The sequence below is a fragment of the Rhodamnia argentea genome, chromosome 3 (assembly GCF_020921035.1).
Source record: "Rhodamnia argentea isolate NSW1041297 chromosome 3, ASM2092103v1, whole genome shotgun sequence".
Taxonomy (NCBI): Eukaryota; Viridiplantae; Streptophyta; class Magnoliopsida; order Myrtales; family Myrtaceae; genus Rhodamnia; species Rhodamnia argentea.
This window is the reverse complement of record NC_063152.1, coordinates 16,465,447-16,488,213: the sequence shown is the minus strand read 5'-3', so window position 1 is coordinate 16,488,213 and position 22,767 is coordinate 16,465,447. Positions and strand designations below refer to the sequence as shown.

General features: G+C 39.5%; 1 protein-coding gene and 1 long non-coding RNA gene across 2 annotated transcripts in view; one reads left to right on the top strand and one right to left on the bottom strand.

Annotated features, from left to right (window-relative positions):
- LOC115727607 overlaps positions 1-7,790 on the bottom strand; it is an 89,078-nt gene extending 81,288 nt beyond the window's left edge. The window contains exon 1 of the mRNA XM_048276668.1: positions 7,697-7,790. The gene's annotated coding sequence lies outside the window, so the exon portion shown is untranslated. The remainder of the gene's footprint in view (positions 1-7,696) is intronic.
- Positions 3,381-22,289, top strand: LOC125314434. The gene is made up of 3 exons (XR_007197929.1): positions 3,381-3,458; positions 12,277-12,286; positions 22,279-22,289. It is a non-coding gene; the product is annotated as an uncharacterized LOC125314434 (long non-coding RNA).
- Positions 22,290-22,767: the final 478 nt, after the last annotated feature.

The following is a 22,767-nucleotide window of genomic DNA, read 5'->3' as shown; positions in this document are numbered from 1 at the left end:
GCAAATGCGGGGTAGGAGCTTTAGCAGCGGCTCAAATTTGTTTCGACGAAGTGGAGAAGGTGAGTGTTACTATTATTTTGGGTTACCGAGTTCAAGAAGAACATCTTGGACTCGATTGAAGCATGAGAGAAGATAGTATGGATGTACTAGGTATAGAGAAGGCTCAAATTGTAGTATTTCAAATGGGTTAATGTGAAATTCTCCGGTCAAGCGACGGAGGTTATATTGGAGCCACTTGAAGGATGAAATCAACCTCCACCTCTATTAATTGACTAGTTGGAGGATGTCGACTGAATGCAAGCTGGAGTTAAGGCTTTAATATCTTTAGCCAACCATTTGAAAAAGGAAGTTTAAACGATGAAAATTGGAACAAAGTGTTATCTAGGGTTGATTGTGTTGTTGTTCTCTTTTGTGCCCTATTTTATGGTCAAATGTAAATTGAATGATGTGTAGAAGTTTTCAATCTACCATAGTTGAAAATCATTGGAATATGTACTTGACCGGAAACTTTTAACATTTTGTGAAATGTTGTCGATTTGTTGCATTTTTGGTATGAAACAAGAGATTTGGTGCAATCTATGGTTGGAAATGGAAGGTTAGAATCCGTTGGTTGGGAACACTTACAAGTTCTCTTGCTTAGTTGTGTATTTGCAATCTTGCTTTGTTTAGTTTTTACTTGAGATATTTGGTTTGCTGGTAATGGTTTGCCGCAAATGCTGGTCAAATGAAGGAGTGGTAATAAGCTCAAAGGCAATTATTGCGGTGCCAAATATTGTAAATAGTGATCATGTGAGTGCCAAGTTTTGTTGAAAGCGATCGCTTAAGTGCCAATTGTGGTTCAAAAGTAATTGGGAAAAGTACACTAGAAGTGCCATAACTTGTGTACGACGTTCACTTGAGTGCAATAACTTTCAAAATGTTCACTTAAGTGCCATAACTTTCAAAAATCGTTCACTTGAGTGCTATGTCGGAGTAAAATCGTTCATTTGAGTGCTACAATAACTTTTTCGCGCGTGCCACGTCGGCTTTACGGCGTGCTATAGTAATTTTCCGGCGTGCCACGTCGCCTTTCCGACTGCCACGTTAACATGGCACTCAAGTGAACTATTTTTGAAAGTTATGGCACTTAAGTGAACGTTTTGAAAGTTATGGTACTCAAGTGAACGCCGTACAAAAGTTATGGCACTTCTAGTGTACTTTTTCCGAAGTAATCATTCATGTTGTAAAAGTTATTCATTCACGTTCCAATTTTGAAACACTCCCAACCTTTGATACTTGCTTATTAGCACATCTTGCATACACAACAAAAGAGGATAGAAGAACACTAGAAGTATTAAAAGTTGTGTACGGAGCTCAATTTAGTGCAAAAATTTTTAATCATGTTATTTAAGTGTCAAATTTTTTGAAAAACGATCTTTTTAATACCAACTCCGATTTGTTGTAATGGAAATCCGACGTGACCTTTTCTATTAATATCTTGAGAAGTGACTCGTCGGTAGTCCATTAAGCATCTAATTCATTAAAAAAAATAAAAAAATGTTAACAAAAATAAAATATAAACTTAATTATATTAAAAAAATAAAAAAGATAAAAATTAAGGAAAAAGAAAAACTCAAGCTGTCTGTGGCCAAGCCCTTGCCCCCGCCAACCCCTCCCCGGTGGCCGATGAGGGCTTGGCCATAGCTAGCCTGAGTATATTTATTTATTTTCTTGATTTTTTTTGTTTAACTTTTTGAATATCTTGAGTTTGTTTTTTTTTTTAAATGCCACATGGGCTATATTTGTGTGTGCGTGCGCGCGGGCCAGGCGACCTCCATGTAGACTGAATTTTTTCAGAAAATGTGCCATGTCATATTAGAACATTAACTATAAATGCCACGTAATTAATTTAGCTGGAATTTGACACTTAAATAAGCCCGGGGAGGGGGGTGGAACTTTCTATACTAAAGCGAGTGTGGTACGTAACTTTTAGTACTTATGATATCCGTCTCCCAGAAAAGAGCCAACATACCTTGTACTTGCACTAGCACCAACCGCCTGCACATACAAGCACATCACCAATCACCAAATTGCACCAGTATATGCTGGTGCAAGCATAATACAAGGGAGAGGTGACGATACAAATCCGATAGAGACGGCGAGCAACGGGCGAGCTAGCGGCGCAAGAGCCCGAAATTTTAACAGGAGTTAAACGCGAGTGTGCATATGGGTAACAACCTACCTTAAAAACTGATGCTCATGCGGCATGAGCCCTAAGTTTTAACCCTGAGCTGGAAAATATACAGAATTATAGTTAATTGCGTAAAAGATCATATGCAATCCCTCACTTGGGTTAGCCACTAACGAATAGACAAAAGGGTGGATTAAAAGCGAGACACGGTGTTTTGACCTGTGTCTTACTAGATTGCTGAGGTTAGTCGGGCATTTCATGACTTCGGAGTTTACTTATTTATGGCGGTTTCCTATAAATAAGGAAAAAATGAATGAAAAAACATATACCCAATAGAACCCAAAGAACAAATATTGAAATCATAGGACTAGTCGATCCCATGCATGACTCTCTAATTTGTCTATTTGCAAGATTTTCGGAGATCAGAAACCACTTATTGTTTCGGCTCTATCTTAATATCCCAAGGACACGGTCTCTACGAGAAACTTTGGTCTCATGGTAATAAGAAAAAGTAAACATTTTCTACGAGTTTGGAAAATGGAAGAAAGCAATGATAGTAAGAGCGGCATCGCCATATGGATTTCCGTGGTTCGATTTGTAATGTTTTTCTCTTATATTCTTTTTTAACTTTTTTTTTTGTGTGCCTTAATAGTGGAAAATAGTCGATGTGCCGACGATAACAATAATGACAGTATCTCCCATCAGTAAATATCCTATAAACCCAACACGTGAACTGAACTGAACTTATCACATTTGATGAGTCCAAGGTAGGACGTACACACATGGGATCCACATTCCCAATAGCCATTAAATAGTTTCTCCCCCAACAATTTTCATTTTCTGCCATGCTTTACATCATTTATCTCTACTTTTGATTTAGGGAAAATTGTACACACACTCTAAATTCTGGAAGTAATGTGCATTTTGTTCTGTACTTTCATAGCCACTCCTAAACTTTCACTTTGTTATGTCGTTAGAACTTCGTCTGCCGCAACTTTAACGCAAAGGATTTTGTAATTTCTCCTTTAAAATATAGACTTTTCTTCATGATTAACAAGTGTTCAAAAACCATGTGCTCTATAATCGTAACTATAGATGATCATTTTAAGTGATAAAAAAAGTACAGGATTCGAGCTCCTTAAGATTGACTTGTCCAAACAGCAAAACAAGAGGAAATCTTGAGGATTACAATTTCAACTTCGCTGCGAGGTCAAAGATTTCTTCTGTTTAACTGCCATGCAAACTGATCAGCAGCCATTACAGCACTCGAGACCGCTCCAATTGAACCGTCACACCTGTGACAGATGGGGGAAATGCAAGCTAAACAATTATCTGCAATATCTGATTGCTTAAAACTGCCTGCTTTCATTATCGCCTAAACCAATTCTTTTTATCTGCCAATATACTTAGAACTTATGCTCACTGTGCCACCATGCTTCTTGCGCAGAACCAATTCTCATGGATCAACGTGACAAGGTCTGCATTCAAAATCACAGCCACCAAACATTACCAGTATATACTACAGCCCTTAAAACAAGGAACCAGATGAACAATGCTTGGAGTGGAGAAATGAGAAGGTGAGAAACAGATGACAGAAAGAGATATATGTGCATTAGTTTGGCCCAATAAAGAAAGTCTCTGTCTAAGAGCTTTCCACATTTTAGGAAATCAAAGAAATTGCCGCAATTGAATTGGATCTGCCTTTGTTCCTTCTTGTTTGGCACTACAATCGTCAAATCAACTTTCAATACCACAGATAATATGTAGGACTCATCAAAGAAACAGGCTCATGAAGGCCCCAAGTCAACTGATTTTAAAGAACTTAAGAAGATGGCAAGGCATGTACCTATCAACATAACATGCGTATCTAAACAAGCCGCTGTTAGTCAATACCCCAGGCATAACTTTTGAACTTGTCCCAATTCCCAGATCCCTGCAGAATAATACGTAAACAAGATCATAGGCAGTCGAATCTGCGTTATCTATACAGAACATTTACAATTGCATGTTTTGCAGGAAAGGCCGTCCAATACACATGAACCAACATAGCTACACGTGGTATAAAACGACTTGTTTCCCTCTCTCCCTCGAGCAGCGGTACTGTAATGACCCAACTAGCACATCATAAATCTCCCTCAGAAGGACTATTCACCTAAACGATTGTCCGGAATGGGGATAGGAATAAAGATTCCACATCAAATTCTGGTCCATGAGGGACAAGCGTATCACAATTCAATAAGCAACCTATATTCTGAGAGCAGCCGGAGTGGCTGGCATTATGCCAGTCAACAAGCTTACCCTCCAAATTGGTGCTGGCATCACAAATTAAGCTACAAGCAAGAATCCCCATTAGTCCACACACTCAAAAGCCGCAAAGACAGACACGAGAAGAAAGGAGATCAAACAAAGCAGCACCTACACTATTGAATACACGAATCCGTGGCCGAAGGATCCCTGAACGGCGTTCTGCCGAAGAAAAGATGTCCTGTCCTTTCTCATGTCTTTTTGTGGATGACTCTTGTTTTTTTTTGCTTAACGCAATTGCGACAAATGCAGAAAAGATGAAAAAAAAAATTTGCTACGTGACTACTGCATAGCTTGAGGCCAGAGTGTAAGTCTCCAAACTCCTCCTTGTTTTTAAGTTCAAATGTCAAGGATGAGACTTAAAGGAAGGTGTGTTGGGAATAGGACATCAAAATCCACGGAAGTTGCGAGAGTGAAAATAGCTAAGGAAGCTGCGAGAGTGAGAGGATTAGTGCTTTCGCAGGCAGCAGGAGAAGTATTAATAAAGTCGTGGCCTGTGCAATCCCCACATACTCTATGGTTTAAGTTTCCAACAATAAAGGTGTGATGAGGTTGACAAGACAATAGCTAATTTATGGTTGGGTTTAACAGGAGAATGAAAATAACTCCATTGGAGGAGTTGGGCTCTTATGTCTGAGTCCCAAACTAAAGAAGGGAAGGGATGGAGATTTGATAAGTTTAGGGCGCGCAAGATAATCATTTGTTTATCTATTTCTCATCTGAATTTGAACAAAAATTCGTTTGGTAACACTAATTATATTTTTTCATTTTTGAAACAAACTTTTAGTCCATAAATAAGTTTGGAATAGAAATGAGCAGTAGAAATTTCCTATATTAGCATTTCTAGAACAGAAACAAAAATAAGAATTCTTCTTATCGATCACTCCCTCTCTCGTGTGCGGTTTCCCTCTCTCTTGTCCCTATCGCTGACCGCCGTCTACTCATTGCCGTCATTTGGCCATCACTTCGCCGGTTGCCGATCGCCATCTGCCTATCCACCGGTCATTGTCTGCGGCTCGGCGATTGGGAATCGTAGAAATTTTATGCTGTTATCAATCAAAATTTCTATTTCGGGAATGAAAATTTGTGTTGTTATTAAACGTGTTTATCTTATTATAAACTCATCTAGTAATAGAAATAGAAAAAAAAAATTGTTTAGAAATTATTATCAGGAACAAAATGGCTATTATTGGCGCTCCAGCCCTACTAGCAAGACTAGCATGAAAAATACAGCATAATCCTACTACTTTCTAGTTCAAAATATTAAAATCCTCCACTTTCCCCATTCTGAATTTTTAAATGCTCACATACGAAGGAGAGATTCTTGGGTTGGTCTAGTAGACTACGACAGATAGAACTGATTAAACAGGCTCCATGTGGCAAGTAGGTGATGGAGAAGAAATTGAAGTAGGGAGAGATGCATCGATTCCTAGAAGTCAATCGCAATGAAGTTTACCGGAGAAGGTGAAGTTGATCCACATTTGAAGGATAAAAGCCTTAATATGTCCTCTAAGTCACTCTTGGGATCTGACAGAGTGAGGAATAATTCTTCGGAGGAAGAGCAGAGGCTATTTCGGAAATCCCTCTATATGCTAGAATGTCTAAAGATAAACTCAATTTGTTAGGATTCGATGTAGAACCATAACGAAATAGAGTGCAAAAGCGAGAAAGAGAAATCGAGATACGAGATTTATCCTGATTCACCCTTAAATTAATGTTACATCTAGCAGATGATTACAATATAATTAGCACACCACCTACTAGGTAAATCTCTAATCTTTTGAATAGCATAGCCAGCGAAACTATCGTTTCGTTTTTAGGAATCAACAACTTCATATGCATATATCAATTTAGCAATTCAACTTTTTATACTTCAATCTATGAAATAATGTGTTTTAATATGTATAAGGTATTCTGATTAGTAACAGTAAATTAGAAGTAAATTTTATAGTTTGAAATTGAATGTAAATGAAATGACATACCAAAAATTGTAACTAATATTTGAAGTAAAAATTATTTTAAGATTCAATTCGATTTTCATCCCTTCGTGTCATTGACATAAGAGATGTCATTTCTAGATTCAATTCGATATTCAATTCACAATTTACGGTTCATACTTTTAATATTTTTATTTGTCTTATGTTTTTTTGATTTTAACAATTATGCTGTTAGCCACTGTCCAAATGGACTTTCCCGAGGGCCCATGGGCATATATGCACATTCAAGGCCTCCGCTTGTTAAGGCAAACTCTTAGTGTGTAATGAGGGAGAGTATATATATAAGTTAAAATGAGACGCCATTTGAGATGTGTGATAAGAAAGAAGATATGTACAATTCATGCATTTTGCAATACAATCCTTGGAGAATAAAATCAATGAAGCTATCAGGGCATCATACAAAAAAGATAGGTTTCTTACAATCGTTGCATTAGATACATGAAAAATGGAATCTATCAGACCATTAACTTGTAGTTGTTCCATGTTCTCTTCCTCTATGATTCTTCTTCTTCCTCTTTTTTTCATTTTTGACACGTTGGGGAATGGTAGGCGAGCCCCAAATTTGACACCGTGTGAGCCTGTCATACGGGTGGCCGACTTGGCTTTGGGTAAATCGAACTGAATTGGCTCCAATTAAAAACAATGTCCATCAGAACCAAATGGGGAATTGATACAGAGTTTTCTCGTTGACTAAACCGAGGTGCGAGAGAAATCCTAGTGAGCTATCGACACCATTTATGAGGAACGAATCAAGGAACCGGCGGAGGTGTGGGTGAATCGAGCCTCGAGATCAATATCAGGGAAAGAAGTTGGACTGAAGACGAGGTTGATGTGAAAACCTAAAGTTTCACATGGACGATCAACTTGCCATGGGGCGGTTCTCCCTCTGATAAGAGAGGGGATCGATATGTTGTTTACCTGCAAGTATGGACCACGTGAGACGTGATCGTTGCAGGTCGTGAGTAAGTTTGCATGGAAGCTCGATATGATGCATGATTCTTCGTTTGCTTGGCATCACAAGGCTTACGTCGAGGGAGCAGCTTCTCCACACAGACAGACTATGAAATTTTAAACCATTCGAGCAGTCCCACTCCAATTCAACTAAACTGGAAATGACAAAGAAACGCATCAAGCTTTAGCGCTCGCTCAGCATCACCAGACCCAACATAAGAGGAAGCCCACTTATCCCACGTCTTGGGCACGAAGTTCGTATCCACCATCATCGTCACCCTCTAAGGAGCTCGCTCGCTCTGCGCATCCTCCACCATCTCGGTTCAGCCACCTCCTCTCCTGCGAAGAACGCGTAATGTAACTCCACAAGAATGGTTGCAGCCCTAATGACTACGCTTCCCCCCTGACATGTTAATATTAAGCGTATCCAGTATTATAAGAATTAACTGTAATGGAAAAATTATCAAAAAATTTGTAAATATAATATAGTTATGCCAATTCAATCCTAAATTATTATCTTTTTTTTTTTTATCAATGCAGTCCTTAACCTTTTGCAATTGTGTCATTTCAGTCTATATGGCCGGCCGCCAATGATGAAATGTGATTGCAGTAGAACATGTTTCTACATATGATATGATTGCACATCCACTAACTAAAGACCTTCGCCCTTGTATATTTAAAAGACATGTCATTAGCATGGGCTTAGGAGCATCATTGGATGTTGTTGTTTAGCGGGAGTTCTTTACTTTTGCTCTAATAAAGTTGACATCTATAGTTCTTACAATTTTGTAATATTTCAGTATGTATAAACTCTTTTACATTCAATAAGTATCTGTGAATGTATTATTATAAAATTGAATACATATTTCTAGTGAATATCTCAAGGCATTGTGTAAACCTTGAGTCAAGGCTAAAGAACATTCAAATATATGCCTTGTGGATATGTCTTGTTACACTAAAGTGCAATTAACTATAAGGATAATACATATGTGGGTTTATTGGAACCATTAGGATATTCTTTGGCAGCACATCAAGTTTTGTAACATATAAGGAGAGAGAAAGTAACTGATAAAGGAGATGACACATAATATATGAGGCGTTATCCATTCGCCACACTACATACTGAATTCATATCATTAGAGTTAAAGGCATTTGTGACTATGGAAGGCTCTGTCTATTGATGCAATTATTGCCATAATTCAGTGTATAAAACTTTATGGGATCAGATTGACTATTAAAAATAATCACAAGACCAACATAAAGGTGTATACATATAGTACATTTTTAATTAATATAAACAAGTGGGAGAATGTTAGAATTTTCTTAATGTGGTTTACAATAATTGAAATTATTATATAGGTTGGTCTATCTAGGTATGTTATTAATATTCTTAATTAGTTTCAATATGGACTGGTTAGTGTTGGCCAAGTTAGGCTTTATACGTGATGAGAGGGCCCGCGCCGAAAACTCTATAAAAGGCACAAGGCCCCCCAACCCTTTTGACGTAAAATTTCGGAACATACTATTTCATTCCTATGGAGTTTTCTCATCGACCAGCAATAAACCAAAGTAATAGAGGCGAAGGCTTGTTCCGTGAATCGTCGACATTCCACATCAACTCCAATGGATTCCAAACTAGGCATGTGCGCTAATTCTTTTCCTCTTTGGCATGTTGTGCTTCTAGTTCTGGTTATTGCGATTTGAGCATGCCACATTTTCGTGGCATTACAATCTGTGCACCTACTATGCACACGAGAAGAAATATCAAGGCACAGTGTCAAAATATAAAGAGGTCATGTGCAAAGCGTGTGAGGCTCCTTATAGGTATCAATCGGTGAGGAAATATTAGATGGGCTATCGATACCAATACAAGTCAGTGCTATGCACCCCAATTGGCATTATATATTAAGGATGGACATGGTAACTACAAATATTGGTGCGAAATGATCCCCAAAGATCTAGCTATTAACAATCATTTTTCTTAATATTGCCACTAGAGTCCCGTGCTTCAGAATTTTTCGATACCACTGTCCAAGCATGCTCGGGCTGACCAGGAATCCGATTCAGACGGAACTTAAAGACCAGCTTGCCATGCCAACATTCTTCCACCACATACAACCCATCATACTTATATGTAATACCCGTTCTAAATTTTGCATCGGAGTAATGAGATGAACTTGTTCCTTTCAATCCCCAAATCACCCTTACAGGATTCCTTTCAGCTATGCTGTTACTCAGAGCAAGGTTACCTCTTTCAAGTTTTTGATCTTCGGGCTCCTTGTCCTTGCCAATCACATTCCCTCCCAAGCCAATGTATCTCACAAAATCAGAGTTATCCAAATCATCACAATATGCACCCGATACCCATTGCCAGGACCTTTCCACCTTGTTTGACACAACCGATACCGTTCTGAATTGGGCGATGAAGGTCGCTGATGTTTAGCTCCACTCTATACTGAAACTCATCCCCAAATTCGACTCCAGATATAGGACCTAAAATTTGTTTTCTAGTGTTAACAAATCTTCCCTCATCCTTCAAGATTTTCGCTGCACGAAGATCAACCCTTCTTTGTTTGCTTTCAACTTTGGTCTTGGCTACTTCTTCCTACAAGAGCTTCCTACAAAAAACTTGGAACCGACGCAGTGTCTCCCGGACTTTGTTTCAACTAACATCATCATTGTGCGTTTACTTTCTGAAGAACCATGACCAAAAGGAGGTGGGTTCATTGTAAATGCTCTAGGATGTAAAGACACCTGAAGATCTTCATGGTGCTCATCAGTGTCCACAACATCCTGATTTTCCCAAGCCAACGATCCATGAAAGCACCATGATGATGTTAGTCAAAACATAGTCAGGGAGACCTTGCGTCTGTTCCAAGCTATTTGCAGGAAAGAAGCCAAGACCAAAGGTGAAAGCAAACGAAAAAGGGTTGATCTTCGTACAACAAAAATCTTGAAGGATAAGGGAACATTTATTAGCACCAGAAAACAAATTTTAGGTCCTGTACCTGGAGTAGAAGTGAGGGATGAGTTTCAGTATAGAGTGGACTAAACATCATTGGCCTTCATCACCTGATTCAGAATGGTATCAGTTATGTCAACCAAGGTGGAAAGGTCCTGGCGATGAGTATCGAGTGCATATTGTGATGATCTAGATAACTTAGATCTTGTGATGTACATTGGCTCGGGAGGAAATGTGATTGGCAAGGATAAGGAGCCGGAAGATCAGAAACTTGAAAGAGGTAACCTTGCACTGAGTACCAGCATGTCTGAAAGGAATCCTATGAGGGTGATCTGGGGATTGAAATGAACAAGTTCATCTCATTACACCGTTGCAAAATTTAGAACAGTTATTACCTATAAGGATGATGGGTTGTTTGTGGTGGAAGAATGTTGGCAGGAAGTGGGCAAACATGGCAAGCTGGTCTTTAAGTTCCGTCTGAGCTGGATTCCTAGTCAACCCGAGCTCACTTGGAAACTACTATCGAAACAGTTTGAAGCACAGGACTCTAGTGGCAATATTAAGAAAAAAGATTGCTACTGTGGTTCTTCCTCATTTAATAGAAGATAGAGAGTGGAAAATGTATTGGAGCCTTCAATGCCCACCAGAAGATCAACACCCCTCATGTGGAGATTGTGCCAAATGTTTTTGCAGTTGGAAGAATCTTAGTTATCAGGAGAATTAAAGAAATTGCAGCATGCTCATTTGTAGAGATGAGGAAATTGTGGAGCACTTGTTATTCCTTTGACCATGGAATCAATGTGTTTAATTATGTCTGTCAGGCTGGGTCTCAAAATTTGGAATCGGGTATGTAAACCTTTTACAGATGGTTGTTGGAGTTGCTCAATGAACGTGGACTAAAGGGGAAGCAAGTATATATGGAAAAATAGATGCGAGGAGACCTCTCAAGGAAGAGTTCCTGACCATTTGTAGACTTTGCTTAAGTAAGCTCTGAATTGGAGGTGTTCTTCCAGATCAATGCCTAGACAAAGACCAAGCAAACTAGAGAACTTCAGAAGAAAGAAAGGGGAGGCACAGGTTTGGAGGAACCCTGATTATGGAGTAGTGTGGTGAAAATGAATTTCGATGGTGGTTTAATCATGGAATCTGGTAAAGGGCGAATAGGTGTAGTCGCTTGTGATGAAACAGAAGTTTTGCTAGGTGCAATAGGTTGCAGTTCAGGCAAATGATGTAGAAGTTGTGGAATCTCTTGCAATTCAAAAATGGTTTTCAAAAAGCTGCTCAAGAAGGCTGTAGAGAGGCCAATATTAAAACAGATGTCGAGCAAATTTTTAAACGGTTGATAGTTCAAAATTTCCCATGCAACTGGAAATTGAATTCATAGTCCAGGACATCTCAGACAAGAAGCATTGAAGACGTTCAATGAATGGTGTTCGTAGATCAGCTAACCAGCCCACCAATTGGGTATCAACTCATGCAAGAGACAGAACTCTTAAGGAAGATTTAATGACTATTATTGCCTCTGCTTTACAGATTTCACTTGATGCTAATTGTAGAGAGAAACCTCTGTGAAGTTTGTTTTGGCCAAAAAGACAATCATAATAGAACCAAATTCCTCCTTATAATTTCTCTAGCTACATCATTAACCGTAACAGGCAGAGGACAGCACATCCACCCAACAACAATTGTCAAAACACTACCATCTAGACCACATGGATACATTTGAATTTCGCACAAAGAAACGAGAATTCCACACTAAATTAGACGAACCTTTACCAACTCAAGTCTTCCAATTAGATTAGCAAAATCTGAAAATCCGAAAACCAGATTGTAACTCATTCCAACCGGAATAAAAATTTTCACACTGGAAGAAAGGAAAGGAATCGATACAGGTCATACATGGTAGACAATAATCGAGAGGGTCCAGTTGGGTCATGATTGAGTAGCAAAGCTGCCTTCAACGGTTGCCCTGCACATCGCAACAAAAAATGCAACGAAATTTCAAAACATTCGAGCATTCAGAGTCCAATTTACCTAAATTCAACTAAATTGAAATGATAAAGATTCGCATAAAGCTTGAGCGCTCGGTCACCAGCAACGTCTTGTGCATAAAGTTCGTATCCGCCATCATCACCACCCTCCACGGAGCTCGCTCCCTCTGCGCATCCTCCACCATCTCGGTTCAGCCTCCTCTCCTGCAAAGAAGACATAACTTTTATTTTTTTTTGGGGGGTGGTGGGACGGGGTTGTGGAACTAAACTTCCATTCATAAATTTCGAAGGGGAAGACCCGAAAGATGGGCTTCCACACAAAGTAGATCCCATAAAGCTCGGGATGGCGAAGAAACCCAATTTTGGGTTACTCTTTTTTCCTAGTTCTCGCCATTCAATCCGCAAATCATGTTTGACTCTCTAGGACAGCGGACAGCGATTTGCAGTGGACAGCGATTTTTTTTTTTTTTTTGGTCGGAAGCCCTTAGCGAAATTAACAAGCAAGTTTTTACAGCTAAAGATAGGATCGTGGGCAGCTCTGGATAGATCAGATGGGCTATTGCACCGCGTCGAGTAGGGCCTCACAATCAGAATAAACCATGGGGTCTTCCTGACGGGAAGAGAAAATCTTTCGTGCTTCTGGAGTCTTCATCGGGAGGAGAGAGAGGATACGATTGAGGGCTTCCTCCATGGCTAGAGCTTCAATCACCAAGGCCGACGCTGCCGCAAAGGCAACCTGTCGAATCTCGCAGTATCCACACCACCGACCCTTCGAGAGCTCCGGGTACGAGAGATCCGTCGACATGTATTCTAAAGGTACTGGCTTCCAAGAGGCTTGTACTTTCTTTGTCGGATATCATTTCAATCTGAGCTTTTCCAGCTGAAATATGCCATCTTCCGTAGTTTTCCAGGGAAATAAGGGTCGAATCAATGACTTCTTTTGGGTTTGGAGTTCTGTGTCGGAAAATTAGGCCGTTCCTCGCATACCATATAACCCCATACTATATAACTGAAACAATATTAGCGGCAAAAGGATACCTAGAGCTTCAATATTTATATGCGGCTTATTTTGGTGCCAATACTTTTTACTAGCTCACTTAAGTGCCAAATCCCAAAAAAAAAAAAAAAGATCACTTAACTATCAATTTCGGCCAAACAGTCTACATGACATTTTTTAATTAATTTTTTTAATAATATGTGGATCTTTTTAAAAAAAGACAGCACATGTGACAAAAGAAAAAGGCAAAAGTTTTTAAAAAATTTCATGTAATATTAAAAAAATTAAAAATGAGCTATTTTTTTTTTTTTAATCAGAGGTTGCAAAAATAAGGGTAGGGGATGGGCCAGCGGAGGTCATCGAGCCTTGGCCAATGGCCGGCGACCCCCACCAATTGCCCCATCGGGGTTGGGCGAAGCCGACCTCTTTGAACCTTAGCCGGGTCGTCGCTGGACGAGGTCTATCCCGTCTAGGCGTAGTGAGGTCGGTGTCGCCCGGCCCCGACAAGGGTCAACCTCGCCCGGATCAACAAGGTCGAGCCCACGGCAATCATCGGTAGGGTCGCCGGCCACAAGTCGTGGCTCAAGAACCCTCGCTGGCCCATCTCTACCTTCGCTAGCCATTATCGGTTGTGGTGGGGTGGCGGCGGTGAGGGCTGTGCAAATCCTAGCCACCGCAAGCTTTGATTTCTTTTCTTTTCTTTTTTAAATTTTTAGCCTATTTTTAGTTATTTAGCTTATTGGAGTTGGCACTCAAATAATTATTTTTTAAAAAAAAATTAGCATTTAAGTGATCCAAAAGAAATATTGACACCGGAGTGATCGCCGTACACAAATATTGACATTCGAAGTGTCCTTTTGCCCAATATCATTTATATCAAGTGCATTTATTCCTTTCCCCATTTGTTCACTGACCATTCTTCCATTCAAGTTAATCCAAAGCTCGAAATTTGCAGGTTGAGTTTTGGGGATGCCTAGATTTTTCTGGTCAAAGATATGAACTAATACTCAAATAATACATGCATCAATTACAGTCAAATTGCAAAATACATGACACAAATAGCAAGAACTTTAAACTTTATACATTCTATCAACGAACCGTGCTATACACAATCTTTATGTAGTTATGTACATGCAACATATCTTTTGTGTTTTCCAAAAAAATTAAATAAATACATGTAAAAATTATACGATGAAATCCCAAAATATACATTTAGGGTTTCGCACGTGTTTTTACAACTTTAAGAATATCAAACATATACAAAACCTATACCACAGTGTGGATAATTTCATGACGAATACAGCGGTATCTCGCACGCCCCAATCAGAGCTCCCATGTCTCGCCTAAAGCTTCTGCACCTGAAGTCCACACGTGGGTCAACGGTGACGGTTGACCAATCAACGGTCAATGGTTAGCGTTGATTGGGTCGGGTCGAGTCAGTTACATTATCAGCCATGTCAGCACATACGTTGCAATGGTTCGTTACATGTGCCGCGCAAGTAGGTGCGTGACGCCCATGCACATAACCCCTATGTAGCGCGTGTCGGCACATGTAGCTCTGTCTAATATTCTCCAGCGGTGCTTGACCTGTCCAAATGTTCGTATCAACGAAACAAACCTGATAGTATATTCAATATCAATTTTCACCAAGGGAAAACACGCGCAAAGGCAACATTTCATTGTGACGTCGATTGGCCCGATTTCATGGTGGCACGTGCGGCATCTCCCAGCGTCATTCGGTGACAGGTGACCACTCAAAATTCTTGTCTTGCCGAGACGGTTTCAACTATATGTTCAAAAACTACTTTCATTGGACAGAACATAATTGATTGGCATAAAACAGTACGTTCGAAAACAGGTTTTCATGCTAATTGCAATTACCAAAACACAAACATGATCAGGAATGAAGAACAGTGCTATGATAACAATGAAGGAAACGTATTTCCATTACATACGTAGCGGATTACATAGAAAACATGTCCAAAATCTTACTTGAATCACTAATCGGAGAAGTATATCATGTAAACGGACATACCTAGGTTGTCCACGGATTAAATGTTCCCATTGTAGCATTTGAGAGAGGTCATCCATCGGTATAATGTCGTCGATTTTCTCTTATTGTTCTTCACTGTTCTCATTTTCACAATAAAAAAAGCGTCCGTTTAAAGAGCGTCGTTCAAGAGGATTTACCGAAAGAACGTGAGAACGGTCTTTTCTAATGTCTTCAAGAGGTAACGCAGTTACACTTGTGGGCAACGGGCTGGGCTAGCCCACATGGGTAGCCTATGGCCCACCCATAAACCCAACAGTACCCTAACGTTAAATGACTAAGCTCCATTAAGGAACCATCGCTCAACCATCAAAGAAGAAGAGAGACAGACAAAGGATTTGGCGAGAAAATATCTCCTTGTATTTTTCGTATTTTTTTATTTATCTTTTTTACTGTTGAGGGAAAAAATGGTTTTTTTTATGATTTTCTTTGAGTAGATTTTTTCAGCAAGCCACGTCAGCCAATTTATAATTAATTAATGACATGTCTCGCCGATGGCATTGAAGTACTCATCTTTTCCCCAAATTAGCACTCAAGTGACTGCTTGAAAAGCTTCGGCACTAAAATATGTACCATATAAAAGATATGCACTTGTAATGTCATTTTGCTAGTTTTAACTAATGACTGCCGTTGAACTAGCTGATACATGTGATAGACTAAGTTTGATAACACTTACTTGAGAAGAAGAAGAAGATTGATAATCTCTATGAGAACGAATCATTTCCCGAATCACCTTCTATGGTAACCAAATTCCAACTAACTTCCCTAATCACTTTTGCTTACTGTGAAAGTGAGACTCGTATATGCTTCATGAGCGAGAGCATGTATAAATTGAAGATAAACTGCAATACAAGATCCCTGATAAGGGAAAAGAAGAGGATGCATTATTCATGGAATTAGAGTACACATCTTGTTCGCTAATAAGTACATTGAACTCTTGTACAATTTTCACCTTAGATACTTAAAAGTGAAACCATTGACTATTAATTTGTTCCTTTTTTCTGTTCCACTATGATTTTACCTCGCAATAAGATTAGGGGTTGGGTTTGTACATGAAGATTCACTCGGGGAATTAGGCTTTTCTTCGTTGGAAAGAGTAGTATCGAATTCTGCTGCCTCTTCTTTTCATGAGATCAGTGATATAAGCGATCGATACTTTTCCCACGTTGGTAACTCTTTGTTTCCAGGCTTAGTGGTATCTTCGTCTCCTTGCACCTTAGTTCGTTTCACTGTGTATTCTCGATGAAGTCCACGCATGCCTTAGATTTGGCTTGAGGTAGAGTGAGGGTATCCTTTCATCCCCACATTTTCCTCTGCTTAGGCAAAATAAAATAGCAAATGAGAGGAGAGCAGTCATTCGGTACTTTAGAGAGAGAGAGAGAGAGAGAGAGATGAAGACCTATTCTGGTAGATCATTGATCCGATCTTTTTCGTGCATTCTGGATTCATCTGACTGATGTGTCGGAACTCGCTCTACAAAATGATTGGGACGACATGAAATGCATGATTCTTGGCTGCATTTTCATCTCCCGTTCTTACATCAGAGAAAAGGACAAACATAAAGAGGTCAACGAAACAATTTGATCATGTGATTTTGAGGAGAGAGTAGAACTCGGCCTAGGTTAAGGTGTGAAGAACAAAAAACTTAAGGGTGTATAAATATGCAAATTACTGGTCATCCTCATAATTGCTATGGATACACTTGCATATTTTTGGCCTCTATCCATGGTAGGTTTGTTGGGATTGATTTGCTCTACAAACTTGACCATTTACACCTTGGTTTCGTACTTCCCTAATCAACAAAACTAGAAATCTAGGCCGTTAGATTATTTTATCATTTTCATAAATGAGATCACATATGACACTTTCACAATATTGAACATGGTTATTAGATGCATTCGACTAGTACTTAAAACACTTAACCCTAACGAATTACTACACACATAAGAAACTCATAGATCAGCTTATGGTAGGGTTACATATCTTGCCTTTCGTTATGTTTTAATGAACTTTACCTAGAAGTTGTAGATTGAAAATTGTTATATCGGACTTACGTCTGTTTCCATTTTTTTATTGGGTTAATATTAAGAAAAACCCTAAACAGGTATACTTGAAACAAATTTACCCCAAACAATTTTTTTGACTATAAAAAACTCTAAACTGGTACATTTGTGACAAATTTACCCCATATTTACATTGATGACATCCTTATCTATAGTGCTAATGAAGAATCTCACTGTAAGCTCCTCTCTCGGTTTGCTGAGATTGTCCAAAAGCATGACATCATGCTTTTCCAAAAGAAAATGATCATTGCCTAAAAGGAAATATAGTTCCTTGGGATGCATTTGAAAGAAGGAACTTATTGTCCATGCCCATATTGCAGAAGAATTGCAGAAGTTTCCCTCAAAAGACCCGACGGTCAACCGGATGCAAATATTTCTTAGGATAGTCAATTATATCCAAGATTTTTTTCCAAAAATTTCTAACGCACTCCATCCGCTTCAAAGAATGTTGAAAAAGAATGCACCTCATGGGGATCAAAGCAAACTGAAGAATTACCTATTTAAAGGTGACGCTGCAACACCTTCCTCTATTGCAAATTCTATCTACTAGCAAGAGAATACTACAGAAGATGCAAGTGACAATTATTGGGCAGCCATTTTCCTTGAAGAAATTGATGGTAAGTGTAACGACCCCAGGACCTTTGCCCCCATTCTACTCTTTTCTAATTTATTTATTGTTTTTTTGCCAACCTTTATTATCTATTTGCGAAAACATGACCGCAGGCTACCTATATAATAGACATACCGGCTACCAAGATATTTTCAAACCTACTTAGATATGTACCAAGTATATCTTACAATACTCATTACCTTCCCTTAAATATGTACAATCAAATGTTAGGAAGTTCATCTCAACTACTGCTACTCGATATTTCCTTACTGTCTCTAAACTATTAGAACTTCTTTCTCATTCGGACTCGGGTACTCTCCTAAAGCGTTACTCTGCCTCGGAAACCCGACGGCCCATCAAAATTGCGTAGAGGACCCACCCATGAGCATTCCTCCACCTACTCTTTGACGCCGGTTTCTACATTTACAACTTCCGGCTGAGAATATTCCACGTGAGTCGACAATCCAAATAGCAAGGCGCAAGGAGGATCTATCTTAGTTTCCTGAAAAATAAAGGGATGAGCGAACATCCTAGCAAATGAAATTATTAGGCCTAAAGCGGGAATGTCAGCTTTATACTCAACAAAAGCTGTCTTGTGATCCATTGTAAAGATGAGCATGAATCTTTATTTATAAATCATCAAATGCGTAGAGTTTACCACATAATTTTTTTTCAAATGCCATGAACATATCAATTCATGCAAGTCACATCAAACGGTCATTCCTCGCTCGCCAATTTTTATGCCTATTCGAGCCATAAACATTTGCCTAGTCGGGCCATAATTAGTAAGTCGCATCTCGAGAATGCTCACTTAGAGGTTTAACATCATCAAAGGGTGAATGTCTCCCATAATCTCCTTCACGGGAACGACGGCTCAATATGCCCACAATACGAGCCCTTGAAACTTTAAGAGAACGTTTGCCTATCCAGGCCATAATTGCCTATCCGGGCCATATGTCGCTCCTTGGATGATCTACACAAACACATTCTTGCGGGCGCATGCATTAAATCATTTTAATGCAAGAAAATACGGTCATGGCTTAATGCAATAACACACTTATTGCACATAAAATGCACACAATTCATGTCAATCTAATGTAATACTTCGTTTAAGTAACAAACGGATGTTACCGCATTAGATCTAGTAGTCCCACTTACCTGTTACCCGAACTACGATGTCCTACGTCATGCAATAAGAAGACAAGGCAACAAGAGGCGGCGCAAGGCGGTGGCGGCGATTCGATGGGGGTGTGAGAGAGAGAGAGAGAGAGGCCGGCGTGTAGGAGGGGAGAGAGAGAGTGGGCGTGTGAAAGGGAGAGAGAATATAGAGAGAGGCGTGAGATGAGAAGGAGTGGCTGAGAAAGAGAGAGAGGTTGAGGACAAGGGATTTCTAATGTACCCTTAGCTGTTTATAGGCTCCCTTAGCTTCCTCTCCAAGAAAGCCTTGTCTTTTTCTGCTTTACACTTGTTCGCCACTTATCCTTAATCATTGGTAGTACCATGATGACATAACGAGTGGTCCCATTATATTCTTCCATCTGTGGAGGCTAGACCTAGGCTAGGGCTTTAGGTTTCAAGGTGGCGGGACACTTGTACGGTCGAAGAATACAAGTTTCTTCTTGTAGCCACATGCGTGCCACCTACCTCGCTGAGTTAACGTTGTAATCATGATATTTGACTATTCAAAGATTACGGTAATTATTATGAAAGATCACGTTTGACTCGGTTAAAGATTTGGTCAAAGTCAAAGATCTCGATTTGACCGGTCAAAGATTACGTGATCTTCATGGAAAGCTGTGTTTGTCTCACTCACTTTCCATGTGTTACTAGCTTGTCTTTACTCTCTTTCTAAGTGGTCTAATAATGTGTTGCCACCTAGAAAGGCTAGGTTCTAGAATCTTCCAATAGGTGGACACTTGTCTAATTCAAATGTGATGATTCCTTCCTATGTTATATACCCCTATAACGTGTCTCCCTCTAGAAGTTGCCTAACTTGACCCGCTATCTTCATGTAAACGACCCTAGGATTCGGGATGTCACGATAAGCGCTACATTTATGCTTACAAAAATAAACGATTCACTCCTGCAGAAATCCATTACCATTGGACATCATTTTTTTGGTAGAAATATGGAATCAAGACGTTTGAGTTCCATCTCATTAGACATCATTTTTTTTTTTTTGGTAGAAATGGACATGTCCTCCTTTCCTTAAATGTTGAAATTCAAATAGAAACAAATCTCTCATCGTTAGTTGCTAAGGTTGACAAAATGGCTCTTAGAATATTCTTTTGATACTAAGCACCTTGCGGGAGATAAAAATGATCTTGCAGATTTTCTGTCCGGACCCAAACAACCGGTTTCCTCTATCAACATGTATGTACGAAAGGAACCGATGCTTGACACATTTCGTGTCATTGATATGAGAGAAAACCAGTGGAATAGCCACAAATACCCCCTAGATGTCTTAGTTATGATTTAGGTCAATCGACTCACCCCTACCCAAGAGCATTATCTCTAGCAGTACCATTACCAAGTCTTCGGAGACTATGGTGGTTTGATGTTGAAATCCAGTGGTCTTCATTTTCAAAACCCATTTATTCATCCCTTGCAATTATCACCATATCAAGATTTTCCTAAAGAGTTAAAATGGATGTTTTGGTACATGTTCAATCTATACACTATATCCATTGAGTTCCCCACTAAAAAGATCATTAGAGTTTTATCTAGAGCACTAGTAGGTGATTATTCCAACCAAAAGAACATGATTGATATGTTGCTATGATTTCAGCCACTTGGTGCTTGGAGAGAATTATTCAAGATGCAAAGGCGTATAGAAAGACCAGAACCGGAAAGACACATTGTCATGCTTTTCCACATACGATGGACATTCATCAGTCCTATGGGAGACGTGAGATCCAAACCAAGCTTGCTTGAAACGACCACGTACAAGCCTCAACACAATTGGGAAGTTGCTCGTGTTTACAAGACTTTGCTAAGTTGTATCTCATCTATTCCTTGTGAATACAGAGAACTCTAGAAAATCCTATGCTAAGAAAATTGCACTATCCCTCTAGAAGTATAGCCATCAGATACAGATGATGTTTCATGATACCAGAGCCACATAAGTAAGTCCACTCAAGAAGCTCTAGAAATTTTTCATCGGAACCAACAAAGCCAATCTTCAATGGATACTGATTTCCAAGACTCGTGGGGAGAACCACTTTTTCAAGACCCTTATGCGCAGAGCTCTCGGGATGTTCCTTCCAACTCTTAAGATATTCCTTCGAGTTCAATCACTCTACCAAATTATTGGCATCACCACATGTTATATCAACTAGATCCCCAGAACCCAATCACACAAGAGGATATTCTATCCGGAGAAAAAGACGAACAAGAATGACTTTGGCGTGCTTATCAGAGGCAAAAGGATGGCCCCGATAGCTCGGATAGCTCGGAAGACAATACTAAAGAAGGGTTCAATTATAAATTGTAAGGATTGTCGGCCTTGTCATTTACATGTGTATATCTCTTTCTTTCTTTTAATACTTGGCCCCTTAGTGGTCAAAAGATGTCTAGTCATGTATTGTGTACTATTATGTTTTCAGTAGTGTCGGTAGATCTGTATATCCAATATTTGTGTTTGTCCGGTTGTGTTTCTCCTCACCTATATAAGGCCCATTGAATCATGTAATCAGGTAGACTTAACCTCCCTCCGAATATTAGTGTGAAGTTTCCTTTACGATGAGTCTCTAAATTCTCCTCTCTAGTTCTCATCCAAGCATGGTACCTAGGCTTTTAGAATCATTTTATTAATTTGGTAATACGATGTAGTTCATTATGCTTTTCACTTGCAACTTTGTGGAACCTATGAATTAGAAATTTCTAGCACCTTGAGGGTGAGCTTCAAGATTGAGCCCGGAAGCTAAAAGGCGGTATCCTAGATTTGGCCAATAGAGCTTAGTGTTGGGGATAGCATACCTGCTTCAAGTTTAAGCTTTTTTTCGCTTCCTTCCTAGTATCAGAGCCACTTATCGTCAAAACCAAGTTAAGATTAGGATTCTAAGTCATGACTTGCATGGTGAGAAAAGCTCCACTATCATGGAAACTCTCCCAGAAACTTCGCTTGTTCTTCATGAATCTCCAGTTTGTTTAGCCCCTCCTCTTGAGCTTTAGAAGTCTACAGCCTCCAAGATGGACTATCTTTATGAGGTAGCCTATCTAGCCGAGGAAAGCAAGATTTCAAAAACCCAGCTTCCTCTCATGAATCCAAACTCTACCTTCTCAAAATCCTCTTCCTTCTCACCCATCGGATCTATCAAACGTGAATCCATACTCCTCGCACTATTAAGGAATATGTCTAGTCGTCAAAATTTGATCAGTACCCTATCCTGTCGACCTAGCAAGAGCAGTTTATCACTTTGTAGATTCGCCAAGAGCTCCCTCTTCAATGGGCTTAATAAGGTTATACTCACATCTATTTAGAGCCATTCATCTTGCTCTTTCGCTCCATGGATGTAAATGTTTGCCTATTGTGGCAATAGTTGCTTTGCTTGACACCCGTTTTATTAACTAGCAACATGATTGCATTGGCACCATCCAGACCACTCTGAATGTTGGTACCGTCTTCATGACCTTTTTTCCAAACTTTAGCATAGTCCTTGCTGATCTTAAT